Here is an 11,082-nt window from a genome sequence, read left to right on the forward strand (position 1 = left end):
TCAGATTTTTTTAAGAAGTTTTAACATTGTTCATTTTTTTTGTTTTTATTTTTCAGATTTTTTTAAGAAGTTTTAACATTGTTCATTTTTTTTGTTTTTATTTTTCAGATTTTTTTAAGAAGTTTTAACATTGTTCATTTTTTTTGTTTTTATTTTTCAGATTTTTTTAAGAAGTTTTAACATTGTTCATTTTTTTTGTTTTTATTTTTCAGATTTTTTTAAGAAGTTTTAACATTGTTCATTTTTTTTGTTTTTATTTTTCAGATTTTTTTAAGAAGTTTTAACATTGTTCATTTTTTTTGTTTTCATTTTTCAGATTTTTTTAAGAAGTTTTAACATTGTTCATTTTTTTTTGTTTTTATTTTTCAGATTTTTTTAAGAAGTTTTAACATTGTTCATTTTTTTTGTTTTTATTTTTCAGATTTTTTTAAGAAGTTTTAGCATTGTTCATTTTTTTTTTATTTTTCAGATTTTTTTAAGAAGTTTTAACATTGTTCATTTTTTTGTTTTTATTTTTCAGATTTTTTTAAGAAGTTTTAACATTGTTCATTTTTTTTGTTTTTATTTTTCAGATTTTTTTAAGAAGTTTTAGCATTGTTCATTTTGTTTTTATTTTTCAGATTTTTTTAAGAAGTTTTAACATTGTTCATTTTTTTTGCTTTTATTTTTCAGATTTTTTTAAGAAGTTTTAGCATTGTTCATTTTTTTTGTTTTTATTTTTCAGATTTTTTTAAGAAGTTTTAACATTGTTCATTTTGTTTTTATTTTTCAGATTTTTTTAAGAAGTTTTAACATCGTTCATTTTTTTGTTTTTATTTTTCAGATTTTTTTAAGAAGTTTTAACATTGTTCATTTTTTTTTTATTTTTCAGATTTTTTTAAGAAGTTTTAACATTGTTCATTTTTTTTTGCTTTTATTTTTCAGATTTTTTTAAGAAGTTTTAACATTGTTAATTTTTTTTGCTTTTATTTTTCAGATTTTTTTAAGAAGTTTTAACATTGTTCATTTTTTTGTTTTTATTTTTCAGATTTTTTTAAGAAGTTTTAGCATTGTTCATTTTTTTTTTATTTTTCAGATTTTTTAAGAAGTTTTAACATTGTTCATTTTTTTTGTTTTTATTTTTCAGATTTTTTTAAGAAGTTTTAGCATTGTTCATTTTTTTTTATTTTTCAGATTTTTTTAAGAAGTTTTAACATTGTTCATTTTTTTTTTGTTTTTATTTTTCAGATTTTTTTAAGAAGTTTTAACATTGTTCATTTTTTTTGTTTTTATTTTTCAGATTTTTTTAAGAAGTTTTAACATTGTTCATTTTTTTTGTTTTTATTTTTCAGATTTTTTTAAGAAGTTTTAACATTGTTCATTTTTTTGTTTTTATTTTTCAGATTTTTTTAAGAAGTTTTAGCATTGTTCATTTTTTTTTTATTTTTCAGATTTTTTAAGAAGTTTTAACATTGTTCATTTTTTTTGTTTTTATTTTTCAGATTTTTTAAGTTTTAACATTGTTCATTTTTTTTTTATTTTCAGATTTTTTAAGAAGTTTTAACATCGTTAATTTTTTTTTTATTTTCAGATTTTTTTAAGAAGTTTAAACATTGTTCATTTTTTTTGTTTTTATTTTTAAGATTTTTTTAAGAAGTTTTAACATTGTTCATTTTTTTTGTTTTTATTTTTCAGATTTTTTTAAGAAGTTTTAACATTGTTCATTTTTTTTGCTTTAATTTTTCAGATTTTTTTAAGAAGTTTTAACATTGTTCATTTTTTTTGTTTTTATTTTTCAGATTTTTTTTAGAAGTTTTAACATTGTTCATTTTTTTTGTCTTTATTTTTCAGATTTTTTTAAGAAGTTTTAACATTGTTCATTTTTTTTGTTTTCATTTTTCAGATTTTTTTAAGAAGTTTTAACATTGTTTATTTTTTTTGTCTTTATTTTTCAGATTTTTTTAAGAAGTTTTAACATTGTTCATTTTTTTTGCTTTCATTTTTCAGATTTTTTTAAGAAGTTTTAACATTGTTCATTTTTTTTGTTTTTATTTTTCAGATTTTTTTAAGAAGTTTTAACATTGTTCATTTGTTTGCTTTTATTTTTCAGATTTTTTTAAGAAGTTTTAACATTGTTTATTTTTTTTGTTTTCATTTTTCAGATTTTTTTAAGAAGTTTTAACATTGTTCATTTTTTTTGCTTTTATTTTTCAGATTTTTTTAAGAAGTTTTAACATTGTTCATTTTTTTTGCTTTCATTTTTCAGATTTTTTTAAGAAGTTTTAACATTGTTTATTTTTTTTGTCTTTATTTTTCAGATTTTTTTAAGAAGTTTTAACGTTGTTCATTTTTTTTGCTTTCATTTTTCAGATTTTTTTAAGAAGTTTTAACATTGTTTATTTTTTTTGTTTTTATTTTTCAGATTTTTTTAAGAAGTTTTAACATTGTTCATTTTTTTTGTTTTTATTTTTCAGATTTTTTAAAGAAGTTTTAACATTGTTCATTTTTTTTGTTTTTATTTTTCAGATTTTTTTAAGAAGTTTTAACATTGTTCATTTTTTTTGTTTTTATTTTTCAGATTTTTTTAGAAGTTTTAACATTGTTCATTTTTTTTGTTTTTATTTTTCAGATTTTTTTAAGAAGTTTTAACATTGTTTATTTTTTTTGTTTTTATTTTTCAGATTTTTTTAAGAAGTTTTAACATTGTTCATTTTTTTTGTTTTTATTTTTCAGATTTTTTTAAGAAGTTTTAACATTGTTCATTTTTTTTGTTTTTATTTTTCAGATTTTTTTTAGAAGTTTTAACATTGTTCATTTTTTTTTGTTTTTATTTTTCAGATTTTTTTAAGAAGTTTTAACATAGTTTATTTTTTTTGCTTTTATTTTTCAGAAATTTTTAAGAAGTTTTAACATTGTTCATTTTTTTTGTTTTCATTTTTCAGATTTTTTAAGAAGTTTTAACATTGTTCATTTTTTTGCTTTTATTTTTCAGATTTTTTTAAAAAGTTTTAGCATTGTTCATTTTTTTGCTTTTATTTTTCAGATTTTTTTAAGAAGTTTTAACATTGTTCATTTTTTTTTGTTTTTATTTTTCAGATTTTTTTAAGAAGTTTTAACATTGTTCATTTTTTTTTGTTTTTATTTTTCAGATTTTTTTAAGAAGTTTTAACATTGTTCATTTTTTTTTGTTTTTATTTTTCAGATTTTTTTAAGAAGTTTTAACATTGTTCATTTTTTTTTGTTTTTATTTTTCAGATTTTTTTAAGAAGTTTTAACATTGTTCATTTTTTTTTGTTTTTATTTTTCAGATTTTTTTAAGAAGTTTTAACATTGTTCATTTTTTTTGTTTTTATTTTTCAGATTTTTTTAAGAAGTTTTAACATTGTTCATTTTTTTGTTTTTATTTTTCAGATTTTTTTAAGAAGTTTTAACATTGTTCATTTTTTTTTGTTTTTATTTTTCAGATTTTTTTAAGAAGTTTTAACATTGTTCATTTTTTTTGTCTTTATTTTTCAGATTTTTTAAGAAGTTTTAACATTGTTCATTTTTTTTGTTTTTATTTTTCAGATTTTTTTAAAGAAGTTTTAACATTGTTCATTTTTTTTGCTTTTATTTTTCAGATTTTTTTAAGAAGTTTTAACATTGTTCATTTTTTTTTCTTTTATTTTTCAGATTTTTTTAAGAAGTTTTAACATTGTTCATTTTTTTTGTCTTTATTTTTCAGATTTTTTAAAGAAGTTTTAACATTGTTCATTTTTTTTTGTTTTTATTTTTCAGATTTTTTTAAGAAGTTTTAACATTGTTCATTTTTTTTGTCTTTATTTTTCAGATTTTTTTAAGAAGTTTTAACATTGTTCATTTTTTTTGTTTTTATTTTTCAGATTTTTTTAAGAAGTTGTAACATTGTTAATTTTTTTTTGTTTTTTTTTTCAGATTTTTTAAAGAAGTTTTAACATTGTTCATTTTTTTTGTCTTTATTTTTCAGATTTTTTTAAGAAGTTTTAACATTGTTCATTTTTTTTTGTTTTTATTTTTCAGATTTTTTAAAGAAGTTGTAACATTGTTAATTTTTTTTTGTTTTTATTTTTCAGATTTTTTAAAGAAGTTTTAACATTGTTCATTTTTTTTGTCTTTATTTTTCAGATTTTTTTAAGAAGTTTTAACATTGTTCATTTTTTTTTGTTTTTATTTTTCAAATTTTTTTAAGAAGTTTTAACATTGTTCATTTTTTTTTGTTTTTATTTTTCAGATTTTTTTAAGAAGTTTTAACATTGTTCATTTTTTTTTGTTTTTATTTTTCAGATTTTTTTAAGAAGTTTTAACATTGTTCATTTTTTTTTGTTTTTATTTTTCAGATTTTTTTAAGAAGTTTTAACATTGTTCATTTTTTTTTGTTTTTATTTTTCAGATTTTTTTAAGAAGTTTTAACATTGTTCATTTTTTTTTGTTTTTATTTTTCAGATTTTTTTAAGAAGTTTTAACATTGTTCATTTTTTTTTGTTTTTATTTTTCAGATTTTTTTAAGAAGTTTTAACATTGTTCATTTTTTTTTGTTTTTATTTTTCAGATTTTTTTAAGAAGTTTTAACATTGTTCATTTTTTTTGTTTTTATTTTTCAGATTTTTTTAAGAAGTTTTAACATTGTTCATTTTTTTGTTTTTATTTTTCAGATTTTTTTAAGAAGTTTTAACATTGTTCATTTTTTTTTGTTTTTATTTTTCAGATTTTTTTAAGAAGTTTTAACATTGTTCATTTTTTTTGTCTTTATTTTTCAGATTTTTTAAGAAGTTTTAACATTGTTCATTTTTTTTGTTTTTATTTTTCAGATTTTTTTAAAGAAGTTTTAACATTGTTCATTTTTTTTTGTTTTTATTTTTCAGATTTTTTAAGAAGTTTTAACATTGTTCATTTTTTTGCTATTATTTTTCAGATATTTTTAAGAAGTTTTTACATTGTTCATTTTTGTTTGTTTTCATTTTTCAGATTTTTTAAAGAAGTTTTATCATTGTTCGTTTTTTTTTGTTTTCATTTTTCAGATTTTTTAAAGAAGTTTTAACATTGTTAATTTTTTTTTGTTTTTATTTTTCAGATTTTTTTAAGAAGTTTTAACATTGTTCATTTTTTTTGTTTTTATTTTTCAGATTTTTTAAGAAGTTTTTACATATTGAAAAATAAAAACAAAAAAATGAACAATGTTAAAACTTCTTAAAAAAATCTGAAAAATAAAAACAAAAAAATGAACAATGTTAAAACTTCTTAAAAATGTCTGTAAAATAAAAACAAAAAAAATGAACAATGTTAAAACTTCTTTAAAAAAATCTGAAAAATAAAGACATCGTTTATTTTTTTTTTCTTTATATTTCAGATTTTTTTAAGAAGTTTTAACATTGTTCATTTTTTTTTGTCTTTTATTGTTCAGATGTTTTTAAGAAGTTTTAACATCGTTCATTTTTTTTGTTTGTATTTTTCAGATTTTTTAAAGAATTCAAAAAATTTGGAATTTAAAAAAAAAAAATTAAACAGTTTACAGAATGTGGAATTTTTTAAAAAACAGTTAACAGAATGTAGAATATTTTAAAAAATTAAACAGTTCAGAGAATATGTAATTTTAAAAAGAATTAAACAGTTCCAAGAATTTTGAATTAAAAAAAAATTAAACAATACAAAACATTTAGATTTCTTGAAAAAAAAATTAAACAGTTCAAAGAATAATTAATCATTTTAATAGAACAGTTTAAAAATTGGGAATATTTTAACAAAAAATAAACAGTTCAAAGAATTTAAAAAATTTTTTAAAATTAAACAATTAAAAGAATTTGGAATTTTTTTAAAAAATAAACAATTAAAAGAATTTGGTATTTTTTTAAATAAGCAGTTCAAATAATTTAAGATTTAAAAAAAAAATTTAACCGTTTAAAGAGTATATAATTTAAAAAATAAAACGTTTCAAAGAATTTAGTATTTTTTTAAAAATTAGACAATCCAAAGAATTTAGAATTTTGTATTGAATTTAACAGTTCAAAGAATGTAGAATTTTTTAAAAATATGTAAGAATTCAAAGAATTTGTAATTTTTGTTAAAATTAAACAGTTTGAATAATGTAGAATTGTTTAAAAATATTAAAATATTCAAGGAAGTTTTATTTTTGTAATATTAAACAGATACAAACAATGTAGAATTTTTTAAAAGTATTAAAGAATTCAAAGGATTTTTGAATTTTTAAAACAATTAAACAGTTCAAAGAATTAAAAAATTTTTTAAAGTATTGAAGAATTCCAAGAATGTGAAATTAAAAAAATGAAACAGTTAAAAAAATGTAGAATTTTTAAAAAATATTAAAGAATTCAAAGAATTAGGAATTTTTAAAAAATTAAACAGTTTACAGAATTTGAAATTTAAAAAAAACTTTAACCAGAAATTCAAATATTAAACAGTTCAAAGATTGTAGAATATTTTTAAAAATTAAACAGTTCAAAGAATTTAGAAATTTTTAAAAAATTAAACAGTTCACGAATTAAGAATTTTTTAAAAAATTTAATCTTTCAAAGAATTAAGAATGTTTTAAAAAATTAAACAGTTGAAAGCATTTAGAATTTTTTTAAAAATTAAACAGTTCAAAGAATTCAGAATTAAAAAAAAAAATTAAACAGTTCCAAAAATTAAACCTTTCAAAGAATTTAGAATGTTTTAAAAAATTAAAATTTAAAGAATGTAGAGTTAAAAAAATTAAACAGTTGAAAGAATTTGGAATTATTTCCAAAATTAAACCGTTTACAGAATTTGGAATTAAAAAAAAAAAAATGAAACAGTTTACAGAATGTATAATTTTGTAAACAATAAAATAGTTCAAAGAATTTGGAATTTTTAAAAAATTTAACAGTTCAAATAATTTGGAATTATTTAAAAAATTAAACTGTTCAAGCAATTTAGAATTTTTTTAAAAAATATTAAACAGTTCAAAGAATCTGGAATTTTAAAAAAAATTAAACAGTTTACAGAATTTAGAATTTTTTTATATTATTTTATAAAATTAAACATGAATGTAGAATTTTTATAAAAAAAATTAGGAATTTCTTAAAAAATTAAATAGTTCAAAGAATTTAGAATGGTTTAAAAATTAAAGTTTAAAGAATCTAGAATTTTTTAAAAAATTAAACAGTTCAAAGAATTCAAAAATGTTTGCAAAAATTAAACAGTTCAATTTGACAAAATTTGGATTTTTAAAAAAAATTAAACAGTTTACAGAATGCAGAATTTTTTCAAAAATTAAACAGTTCAAAGAATTTGGAATTTAAAAAAAAATTAAAGTGTTCACAGAATTTAGAATTTAAAAAAAAATAAAACAGTTCAAATAATTTAGTATTTAAAAAAAAATTAAACGGTTTACAGAATTTGGAATTTTTTCAAAAATTAAACAGTTCAAAGAATGCAGAATTTCTTAAAGAAATTAAAGTGTTCACAGAATTTAGAATTTTTGTTCAAAAATTAAACAGTTAAAAGAATGTAGAATTTTTTAAAGCAGATTTTTTAAATTAAACAGTTCAAACAATTTTAATTCTTTTTTAGAAAAATAAACAACTTAAACAGTTCAAATAATTACAATTTTTAAAAATGAAACAGTTCTAAGTATTTTAGTTTTTTAAATTCAACTGTTCAAACAATTAGACTTTTTTATAATTAAAAAGTTTAACAGTCGAATGAAAGATTTGTTTTTTCAAAATTAAACAGTTGAAAGAATTTTTTAAAAAATTACACAGCTCCACTTTTCATATACTGTTGAAAGAGTTGTGTTTGTTTTACTATACACATAGATTGCCTCTGAGATGGGTATATATGCGGATGACATTACACTCTATGGCAGGCGCAACAGGAAGACGAATGAACACATTTCTAAGGAAATGGTAGAAACACTAGAGGAAGACCTCCAATCTTGTAGTGGAATGGGGACAAAAATGGTTGGTCACGTTCAATGCCGCCAAGACTAAACTAGTTTCATTCAATAACTACAAGAAACCCTCTCTACCACCTATAGCAATGGCCAACGACTCTTTATCCGAGAGCACATCTTTCAAACTCCTTGGCCTAACGTTCACAGGAAACATGAGTTGGAACAATTACATCGAAGGCATTGTCAGGGCCGCTGCAAGAAAGGTGGGCTCTCTCTACCATGCTAGACAATTACTAACACCTGAAAGTATCCTGTACCGCTATAAGGCCACCATTCGCCCATGTATGGAGTATTGCTGTCACATCTGGGCTGGTGCATCTGCTACTAGCCTCTCGCTCCTTGACAAGGTTCAAAAGAGAGTCGCAAACCTGAAAGGTCCTAAACTGGCATCTAAGCTTCAGCCTCTGTCCCATCGACTAAATGTTGCATCCCTCTGCCTGTTCTACAAGTATTTTAATGGTGAATGCTCTGACGAACTGCAATCACTTGTACCCCCACGACGTGAGCACCCTCGACAAACCCGACAGGCTGCTTAATCCCATCCCCACACTGTAGAGATCCCTAGATGTAAAAGATCTTTCTACTCCAATAGTTTCTTCCCCAGAACCACTAGACTTTGGAATTCCATTCCAGGTTCCTGCTTCCCCAACATTACTGACGTGCAGAAGTTCAAGTGTAACGTGACCCAACATCTTGCTGCCCAAATCCCTACATGGTACCCCAGTAGTTGTTGCCCCTGATAGTAGCCTCCTACACCAAAGTGGCAATTTGCCTTGTTTGGGGTGAAAATGTAATAAAAAAAAAATTAAAAAAAAAAAAAAAAGATTTGAAAAAGGTGGTACTTGTATAGTTTAATCAAGATATTAAAAAATGAAAATTTCAATAAATAGGTTATATTGTACGTATCCGTTATGGAACGAAGGTCTTCGAAAAAAACAATTCACTCAATTTCATCAAATTGCTTTTTTTTTTTTTACAGCGAAAAAACAATTTTTAGGAAGAAAAGCTAGTAATAAAGATGGGGAGGGAGTGTCGGCACTTTACATGGAGTTTTTTTTTTTTTTTTTTTACACAGTGATCACCACTTATCAAGGTCCGGAAGCCACTCAGGGATAAGGGTTATTGCAAGTACATTACCTTAGTGTGGAGCTTTGATGAAGTGTTTAATTAAGGGGGCGGTTCATTAGGAATTTGTTAACGTTGGACTTGAAGACATCCAAGTTGTAGTCAGGAGGGAAGCAGGCAGACGGAACAGAGTTCCACAGGCGTGCAGTTCTAAGAAAGAAGCTTTGTTCATGGAATCCGCGTTTTGATTTAGGCACAGATATAGAGTGGGGTAAATTTTTCACAGTGGATTCAGCTAGACGAGTGTTTTTCAAAGATTGGCGAGGGGGGACCAGAGATTGGAGTTCAGACGAGCATCTGCCATGGAAATAACGATAAAACAAGGATAGGCTTGCAACGTCTCTTCTGTGGGAGAGAGGTTGCAGGGAAGAGAAAAGGGCATCCCCCACTAAGCCATGAAGTCTATTTTGTACTCTGTCAAGGCAGGATAGGCTGTTTTTAGCAGCTCCTGCCCAGATATGGCAACAGTATTCCATCCTGGGACGTATCTCTCCGTGGCGCGTTAAAAATTTCCACAATGGCTGCCTTCAACGCGCTGTCATAAAAACGTGTTTTTCTGCTGTAAAAAAAAACAAAACAAAAAACTACTCGATCAAATTAAGTGAAATTTTTCTTTTCAGATCTTCATTCCATAACGGATACGTACAATATAACCTTTCTCCGATATTATAATTTTTTAATGTCTTGATTAAACTGTACAAGTGCCGAAAAAGTTGTCAAAAAAACAAATATATAACAAATAAATGTTACCAAAGGCAATATAAGTTACTTTTCTACCAAACTGGATATGTCTTTAGTGTTTTTATTCAATGTAACATGTTTATTCAGCTCGAAAAACATACAGTGTTTACGATGTATTGGAAATTATTGATAGTGTTTTTTGCTAGACGAGTGTTTCTTGTGAAAGTTTGGGGAGGAGGGCCCCTAGATTGGAGCTCAGTCGAGCACCTGCCATGAAAATAACGATAAAGCAGAGACAAACTCGCAACATCTCTTCTGTCTGTGAGAAAGAGGTTGCAGCGGAGAGAAAAGGACATCCCGTTCGAGACTATGGTCTATTTTGAACTCTGTTGTCCAGGCAAAAAATTAACCCTTTCAACATTATATGAAAAGTAGGTATTTATTTGCTTCCCCAGGAAAGCAAATTAGACACAAGGTCGTTTTTTAATGTGTGTGAGTGTGTGTGTGTGGGGGGGGGACAACCCCCCCCCCCAAAAAAAAGGGCACTCTGATGGGGTCCAAATAAATAGCAATTGTCTGGTTTCCCCAACATTGACCAAACCGGGTTTGTATTACTAGACACATAGATTTGTAAAAATCGTCAAAAAACAAATATATAACAAATAAATGTTATCAAAGGCAAGATAAGTTACTTTTCTACCTAACTGGATATATTTTTCGTGTTTTTACTTAATGTAACATGTTTATTCAGCTCGAAAAACATACAGTGTTTACCGATGTATTGGAAAATGGTGCTGGACTCTCTGTTGAAGTCGGGAAGTTTGGGAAAATGAGTTAAAAATTTAAAAAATATACAAAATACTGTTAAAAACCCACCGTCACCATATGTCAACCTATGTCAAAGTAACATACATTGAGCGAGTTTCTAACAGTATTTTGTCTAGTTTTTTATTTTTAACTCATTTTCCCAAAATTACCGTGTGCAGCAGAGAGTCTCGCCCAGCACCATTTTAAATTTTCCAATACGTCGGTAAACACTGTATGTTTTTCGAGCTGAATAAACATGTTACATTTAATAAAAACACTAAAAAAATTATCCTGTTAGGTAGAACAGTATCTTATCTTGCTTTTGATAACATTTATTTGTTATATATTTGGGGTTTTTTGACAACTTTTTTGAATCTATGTGTACAGTAATACAAACCCGAAGATTTTTTTTTTTCAAAATTAAACAGTTGGAAGAATTAGAATAAAAAAAAAATTAAACAGTTCCAAGAGGGTAGTTACTTTCATATAATGCTGAAAGGGTTTGTATTCTGTATAGTTTTTTTTATTTTTAACTCATTTTC

This window comes from Euprymna scolopes, chromosome 46 (genome assembly GCF_053919585.1).
Source record: "Euprymna scolopes isolate OS-2025 chromosome 46, ASM5391958v1, whole genome shotgun sequence".
Classification (NCBI taxonomy): Eukaryota; Metazoa; Mollusca; class Cephalopoda; order Sepiida; family Sepiolidae; genus Euprymna; species Euprymna scolopes.